Source organism: Protobothrops mucrosquamatus, unplaced genomic scaffold (assembly GCF_001527695.2).
Source record: "Protobothrops mucrosquamatus isolate PMUCROS unplaced genomic scaffold, P.Mucros_1.0 scaffold_231, whole genome shotgun sequence".
NCBI classification, from domain to species: domain Eukaryota; kingdom Metazoa; phylum Chordata; class Lepidosauria; order Squamata; family Viperidae; genus Protobothrops; species Protobothrops mucrosquamatus.
Window position 1 is genome coordinate 178087 of NW_015386307.1, and position 7961 is coordinate 186047.

At 44.3% G+C, this 7961-nt stretch overlaps 1 protein-coding gene across 1 annotated transcript in view; it reads right to left on the reverse strand.

Moving 5' to 3' along the window:
* Nucleotides 1-7961, reverse strand: part of SUN3 (Sad1 and UNC84 domain containing 3) — a 77599-nt gene that overhangs the window by 15869 nt on the left and 53769 nt on the right. The window lies entirely within an intron of this gene.

A 7961-nucleotide genomic window follows, 5' to 3' on the forward strand; every position in this document is an offset into this window, starting at 1 on the left:
ATTTGGTCATATTGATTTGGCACAAATATGATTTCTATCTGTGCTGGTCAGAGTATAAAGTCATCTGGTCAGAGTATATAGCTAGCTTAGGAATTAAGAACTGTGTGTAGAGCAAGTAGCATTTTAAGGGTTAAAATGCTGTCTCCTTAAGGGATGGTCTTCTGGGAAATGTAGTTTTAGTTGTTACCTTGTTATATCTGTGTTAGGATTGACCACTGGGAGGGTTTTGTGTTTTTATTACGGAATACCCTGTTTACGTGCCAGTCTATTATCTCTCCATGAATCTTAGTCACAAGGGTTGGGAGCTCTGTTAGAATGGAGAAAGCTATTATCCTTTTACCTACGCGATGGGTCCAGATTACAATCTGCATTTCAGAAGAACCTCTGCAATAACTGTGAGTTAATGTTTTGAAGATACCTGATAATAAAATAATTGCATGATTCATCCGTGGAGTTATGTTTCAAGTGAAATCCAGCAATCTTTTTGCTTGAGCCAGGACAGTAAAAGGATATTATGTGTTTCTCTCTTCGCTTAAAGTAAAAAAGAATCTATCTTTTTCTACCTGCCTAAAGGAAAAAGGATTGAAACCTTCTCTTATCTACCTTTGATCTCCGCCTGTATGCCTTGCTCTGCCTGCAAGAGATTAAAAAGAGAGACAAATCTTCCTCTAAAGTGAAAGTCTCCCCCTGCATACCTTTCCTTGCTTGCATGTGTAAAGAGATGTATGTGTGTTGAAATTGCTCTGCCTGGCTAGGCTGAAAAGATCACTTCCCCATCTGAAAAAAACTCAGCATTTCAAACTGAAAAAGAACTGTGTCTGTGTATAGCTAGCAGCCCAACCCCCTTTGCTGGGATCACTTCTCAGCCTGCTTGTAAACCAAAGCAATCAGTTGCTAAGAGACAGGTCAATCTGCATGAGATCGCTATCTACCAAGCGTGTAAGCCGACACCTCCTGCAAATCTCTTCCCTTGGAATGCAGGCACAGGGAACAATAAAGGCCAGTCTATTTGATTAAGTGAAGCCGGCCACTCAGATGTTCCTTTGACTACTGCTTGAAGGAAAAATAGCAAACTGAGCTCCTTTTTTAGTGCAAATTTCTACGTTTTCACTTGGAATCTCGAGTCAGGAATTAGAGTTCCATAAACAGACACCCAGAAGCTTTGTAGCTCATTAAAAGGGATCAGATTGCAACCAGTCTTTTCTAAGTGTAGTCTAGGTGCAGCGCCCTCTGGTGGCCAATCGGCAAACAAAGGCCTGAATTTAAGCTGTCTGTATACAATGCACCCTAATGGCCTAGATGCAGCACCCTCTGGTGGCCAACCTGCAAACAACAGGTCAGCATTTAAGCTACTTATATACAATGCACCCTAGTGGCCTAGATGCAGCACCCTCTGGTGGCTAACCTGCAAACAACAGGCTTGTATTTATGCTACCTGCAGACAGTGCGCCCTGATGGTCAAAGAGTGAATTTTACTGAAGTCTTTACCCACACAAACAGCGCATCCTGGTGGTCAAAGAGCAAAATACACTGAACCCATTCAAAATGTCTAGGAAAACTTCTGAGTCTTCCCTAGTCATGGCAGAGTCTTCTAATGGGCCAGAAGACCCGGTCCAACCAACTAACCTTGACTTGTATGCAGAACATGATATCCAAAATTTGGAAAAGGTAGAAATGTCTCAGAAACCTTATGACTTGAGACATCAAAGAAAGCCCACCAAAGCCAAACGGTCAAGCCTGCTGGAGAAGTGGAGTGGCCTCTATGATCATCATGAGGAATACTGGGAGAAGCTGCAGGGATTCTGCGACGTGTCCAAAGATAAGCTTTCCCCCAGGCACATTCGTTCTTTGGAAGAGGATATGGACAGGCTTTTCCTACATTGTACAGACTATGAATGCCGCCTCATGGACATCCAATCGCAGCTAGGAGTTTCAATATCCAAAATGGAAATGCAACACCTCAAGCTGATAAACAGAGAGCGTGAAAAGCTGCTACAAAGCAGTAAGGAGTCTCTCCAAACCAGACTTCAAGAGAAAGACACACTGAGCAAGAGGGCTGAGTCTGAAGTGTCCCATTGTTTGCATGCACCATCCCAGTGATCCCTCTTATGCCTCTAAGAAAGCCTTGTCCTTTCATCATAACTCACAACGGTCCAAGATGTGTTCCAGCGTGTCACAGCAACCTTCCGTCTCAGGTGCCTCCCATCACTCCAAAGCATCTTCTCGTCATAGCCATTTCTCCCGAATCTCCAGGGCAGAGAGCCTGGCTGCTCAAGCTGCACAAGCACGAATCGATGCAACAGCGGTTTTACGTGTGGCAAAGGCAGAGCAACTGCAAAAGGAAGAAATGGCTAAACAAAAAGAAGAAATGGCTAAACAAAAGGAAGAAATGGCCAAAGCTCAGGCCAGGCTTGAGTTTCTACAACGAGAAAAGGAGGCAGCAAGAAAAACAGCAAGGGCTGCAGTTTTACAGGCAGAGGCCAAACACGTTACCTTCATGCCCAACCTTGATGGTCCAGAAAGTAAAAGCTCACACAGCCATGTCAAGGCCTATGTGGACGACCAGAACGCGCTATTCTGAAGAAAATCACCAACCATCTCTGGCATATGCCCCTGATCTTGGGAGCAATGCATATGAGGATCAACGAAAAGCCACTAAACGTGCTCCTAATGACTCCAACACCATATTTTATCTGTCTGACTACACCCCCTATACCAGGGGTAGGCAACCTTGGCTCTTTTAGGACTTGTGGACTTCAATTCCCAGAATTCCTGAGCCAGCATGGCTCAGCTTGGAAACCTCTCCCTTTCCCTCAGCATGGCTGGCTCAGGAATTCTGGGAGTTGAAGTCCACGAGTCATAAAAGAGCCAAGGTTGTCTACCCCTGCCCTATATAGCACCAATGTATCCTCCAACATCCCGGAGAAGAAAGTTGGATTTGGGAGAGTACGAGGTCTGCTTCAAATGCTGTGAGTCTACGGAACACGTGGCCAAAGCTTGCACAACTAAGGTGAAGTGTCACCTAGGCAAGAATGACAAGCACCCTGAAGCCCTGCATCCAGACTCTGAGCAGCTACAACAAGCAACTTCTACTCCTCCTTTGACCAAGGATCCTCAGCATGGCTCCGAAGTGCACCCAGAGGCGACCGCAAGTGTCAACTGCACGTCAGTATGTAGCGATTCGCCATTTCCAAGTGAACTCCCAAATGAAGAAACGCCTTTCACAATATCAACGTGCACTGTTCCCCAGAGCACGGTGGGGAGGAAAGTCACCAGACTCTGCATAGAGTTGTTAGATGGGAGTTCACAGTTCTTACTGCCACCATTGCTAGAATGGGATGCCTTACCAGATGATTGCAGTCAAATTCCAACACCAGAGGTAGCACACACCATACCTCACCTGGCGCACATGGCAGATCACTTCCCTGCCCTAGATCCTGAAGCCGAAATCCTGCTTCTGTTGGGAGTAGATGCCCCTGACACCTTTGCCTACCACGGTATGGTCAGCGGCCCAACAGGCCCCTCAATTGCCTTTAAAATGGAACTTGGATAGGTCATCTCAGGAATGGTCTGTGTTGACCGGCTACAAACTCCAACCCAGGTGAATATCTCAATGACCTCCATTCTTAGTAATGGGAGAGCATCCCACCTAAAACCATGCCAAGAACACTTCACGCTTTCGACAACCAAACCTGTTTTGGGAGCGACAGTGTTCCAGACCAGCAAAAATCACAATGACTTAGCCTTGTCGATAGAGGACAAAGAATTTCTGCAGCTATGCGTGCTCTCCCAGAGCACCATAGACTGGGACAAGACGCTTACACTAGAAAAGAAGCAAGACTGGGAGACATGGCATCCATCCCTAAGTTGTCTCCAAAGCATCCACGTGCAACGCATGTATGTCTCCATCTTACCCACTGCCGCTCAAAAGAAAAAATTGCATGTTTTCTCAGATGCGTCAATGAAGATGATAGCAGCTGTAGGATACATCAGAGTCTACGGCAGGGAGAGCCATATTTATGTCAGTTTCGCTATGGGAAAGGCGAAACTAGCACCACAACAAGATCACACCATACCAAGGTTGGAACTCTGTGGTGCCGTACTGACCATAGAACTTGCAGACCTGATAATGAAAACGATAGACCTTAAGCTACAATCCACCACCTTCTACACGAACAGCAAGGTGGTGTTGGGTACATCCACAACCAAAGCAGATGCTTCTATGTCTATGTAAGCAACAGAGTATAAAGGATTAGAAGATCTTCAAGTCCTGAGCAATGGCAGTATGTGCCAACAGATCAGAACCCTGCGGACCAGGCTACACGGTCCATTCTTGCATCACAGTTGGCAGAATTGATCTGGCTAAAGGGTCCTGAGTTCTTGGCTCGTCCAGACAGCCTGATGTTACAGAGACCAGAACACTATGTGCTTCTATACCCAGATCAAGATGACCACGTTCGACCTCAGGTACCCAGCAAATCGCTCAGACAGGACAAGAAAACAACCGTCCAGACCATCTGCTTGTCGACAATGGTCAAGGAGACAGAGAAACTGCCCTCTAACCATTTCCTAGAACCAGCCCGCTTTGAACGCTCCTCCAAGTGGAGACCCCTCGTATTGGGCGTAGCAGTGATCGTCCTATTCACATGTCTTAGCATCCAAGGAACTAACTTCGTAGGAGCCTGCAAAGAATTAATGAAGGCATTCGCCATGACCCAGTAATTGACAAATACCTAAAGGCCCAAAATTGTGTATGGACATTCAATCCTCCCCATGCATCCTACATGGGAGGAGAATGGGAGCACATGATTGGCATAGCCTGAAAAATCCTGGACTCTATGTTGACAAAGATACCCACGCTGATGCATGAGATCCTCACCACCCTCATGGCAGAAGTGTGGCAGCTATCATCAATGCTCAACCTTTGGTTCCAGTTTCCTCGGATCCTGAAAATCCAACTATCCTCACCCCGGCCACCTTGCTAACCCAGAAGACAGGCAACTGGCCAGCACCATTAGGGAACTTTGTTCCCAAAGATATGTATAAACAGCAATGGAGACAAGTTCAAAAGCTCGCCAACACCTTCTGGAAGCGCTGGAAGCAAGAATACTTGTCTACCTTACAGGATTGCCGCAAATGGAAGACCAAAGAGCCTAACCTAGAAGAAGGAGACCTTGTCTTGCTGAGAGACAAGGACGCACATCGGAATTCGTGCCTATAGGACTTGTGCATCAAGTTCTACCCAGCTCTGATGGACTAGTTCGCCAAGTTGAAGTCCAGATCATGAAGCCATTTGAGTCATGTCGTGACTCAAAAACTCTCATTAAGAGGCTTTACACCAGGAGGCAGGGCCAGCTGTCAAGAAGAACGGGTGTGCTGGACGATTCTTCGGAGCGTCTGTACCCGTTCCCGACCACTTGACAGATCCCTAGGGGTCCCTAGTTCCCTGGAGGGAGACCGGGAACAACAAGGTGTCCTGAGGAGCGATCCTTAACGGCGGTTGGGATCAGTGAACTCGGGCGAAGCCTTTGTAAGTTGAGCGGAGGAAGAAGCCGGCCGCAAATGGCGGCCGCGAAGAAATGACAGCTCCAGCTGGCCAAAGTATAGCGGTGGAATAGCTGGATGGAGACGTGACAGCTCCAGTTTAAGGTAACCTGAACAGCGATTTTTGACAGCTGATCCAGAAGGGCTCCGGTGTAAGAACGCTCCGGAGGATTCCGAGAGAAATTTGAAGCTTTTGGATGCCCATAAGACGGGAGGAGGGATTTTTCCCTGCTCCTGGAGAAGCGGTGAAAAGAAAGTTTTGGGCTTAATCAGTTTGCCTACATAGCGGAAACATCACGCTGGTTGGACTCAAGGAGAAGAGAAATCTCTTCTTTCCATCTTGTTCCAAGGAAGGAAAGTTTGACTTTGAAAGGCGAATCGGCTATAAACTAAAAGTGGAAGTGAAAGTGTGGAAAAAAGTAAGAAGGTAGACATTTTGGAATGACTCAGTGAGACTGAACATCAGAGACTAAGTGACACCTGCTGGCTGAATTGAGAATAGCCACAAGAGGGTTTTTTTAAAAAGGGGGGGGGAGTGGTTGTTAAGTGTATCTAATTTTGTCTGCACAGGTTACATAGTAGAAACTTTTGATCTTAAGTAAGAACTCTGTTGCTCTGGAGAATACTATAAAAACGGTAAATAAGTGGGGAGGTTGGTTTGAAGAATTGAGGAAAATGTCTAGTATTCCCAATCTCACAAGAGTTGGAACAGGGAAGAAACAGACAACACAGACTACATTGTTGGAACCAAGCCCTGCTAGACAAAGATCTTTAGAAGAAATGACTCAAAGAGACAAGACAAGTCCATTTAGAGACTTGCAACAAATGTTACAAGCGATGCAAGACATAATTTGTAAGAACCATGATGATTTAAAAAAAGAAATAGGTGAAATAAGGAATGACACAGGGGAACTTAAAGATAGAATTAGTTCAATGGATGGGAAATTTGAATCCTTTCATCAACAGATGATGAAAAATGAACAGAAAATGTTGGAAATGGAAGAAAGGATGGATAGAGAAGAGCGAAGGGTGGATGAAATGAATGAAAGACTACTTCAGGGGAATAAAGAACTAGAATCTACAGTAATTTCTCTTGAACTTGACAAAGCTGCCCAATATCTACGATTTCAAAACGTATGTGAGGTGAAAGGTGAAGACCTTCCTACAACAATGGCGGATATACTAGCGGGGGCATTGGGGTCCAGTAGAGAAGAAATGGCCAGTGAAATGGATGAGACTTTTAGAATACATACAAATTACGCAAGACGGAATAATCTTCCTAGAGAAGTACATGTTAAATTCACTAAAAAATCAGTTAGAGATGAAATATTATTCCGGGTTAGAGATGAGGCACTGGAGTACCGAGGGCGACAACTGATTGTTCTCAAACAGGTACCGAAGAGAGTGAGGGACCTGAGAAGACCTTACCAAAAAATAACTACTAAATTGACGAGAAAAAATGTCAATTTTAGATGGCTGACACCAGAAGGGATTCTTGTCACATGGCAGGAGAAAAGGTTCCGTTTAGACTCAGTGGAGAAGGCAGAGGAGTTTTATAGGGAGAATTTTGGTAGTGAGGAAGATCTAACTGAGGGAGAGGTGAGACAGGAAAGGGAAACATCAGTTCAGGCTGTGGAAAGAAAGCGGGTTGATACTAGAGAGGATATGGACAATGGCAAAAATGAAGGGAAGCATGATGAGGATAGACCCAAAGAAATTAAAGAAGCCAGACCAACAAGATTGATGGAGGAAAAAGAAAAAGATTTACAACCTCAAGAGTCTAGGCCGCCAATAATAACTAGATCTAAACATAGATAAGGAGGGGGAAAAAGGTGTTGAATCCATATCCATCAATGTTAATGGTCTCAACTCTCCAATAAAAAGGAAAAAGTTTTTGGATAAATTGTATAAGATGAACTTAGATATAATTATGTTGCAAGAAGTCCATATAAAAAAACAATATCAATATCTATTGAACTGCCCTAAATTGGGGAATATGTTTGCGGCACTGTCACAATACAAGAAAGGAGGAGTGGTAGTATATATTAAGCAAGAAATCTTGGCAAAGCAAATTTATAAAGATGAAGAGGGCAGAATCTTAATTGTGGAAATAATTTTGAATAAAATGAAAATCCTTCTAGTGGGAATCTATGCTCCGAATGAGGGGCAGAAACAATTTTATAAAAAACTACATAATATTATTATCCAATTGGAATATGACAACATATGTATAATGGGAGACTACAATGCAATTATGGATAGATGCCTAGATTATAAATGTGGAAAGAATAGAAAAAGAATTAGAAGTACAATACCTGATACATTCTTAAAAATGGTTAATGAGCTTAATATTCAGGATATTTGGAGAGAGAGGAACCCAGGGAAACAACAGTTTACATTTTATTCTGGACGGCACC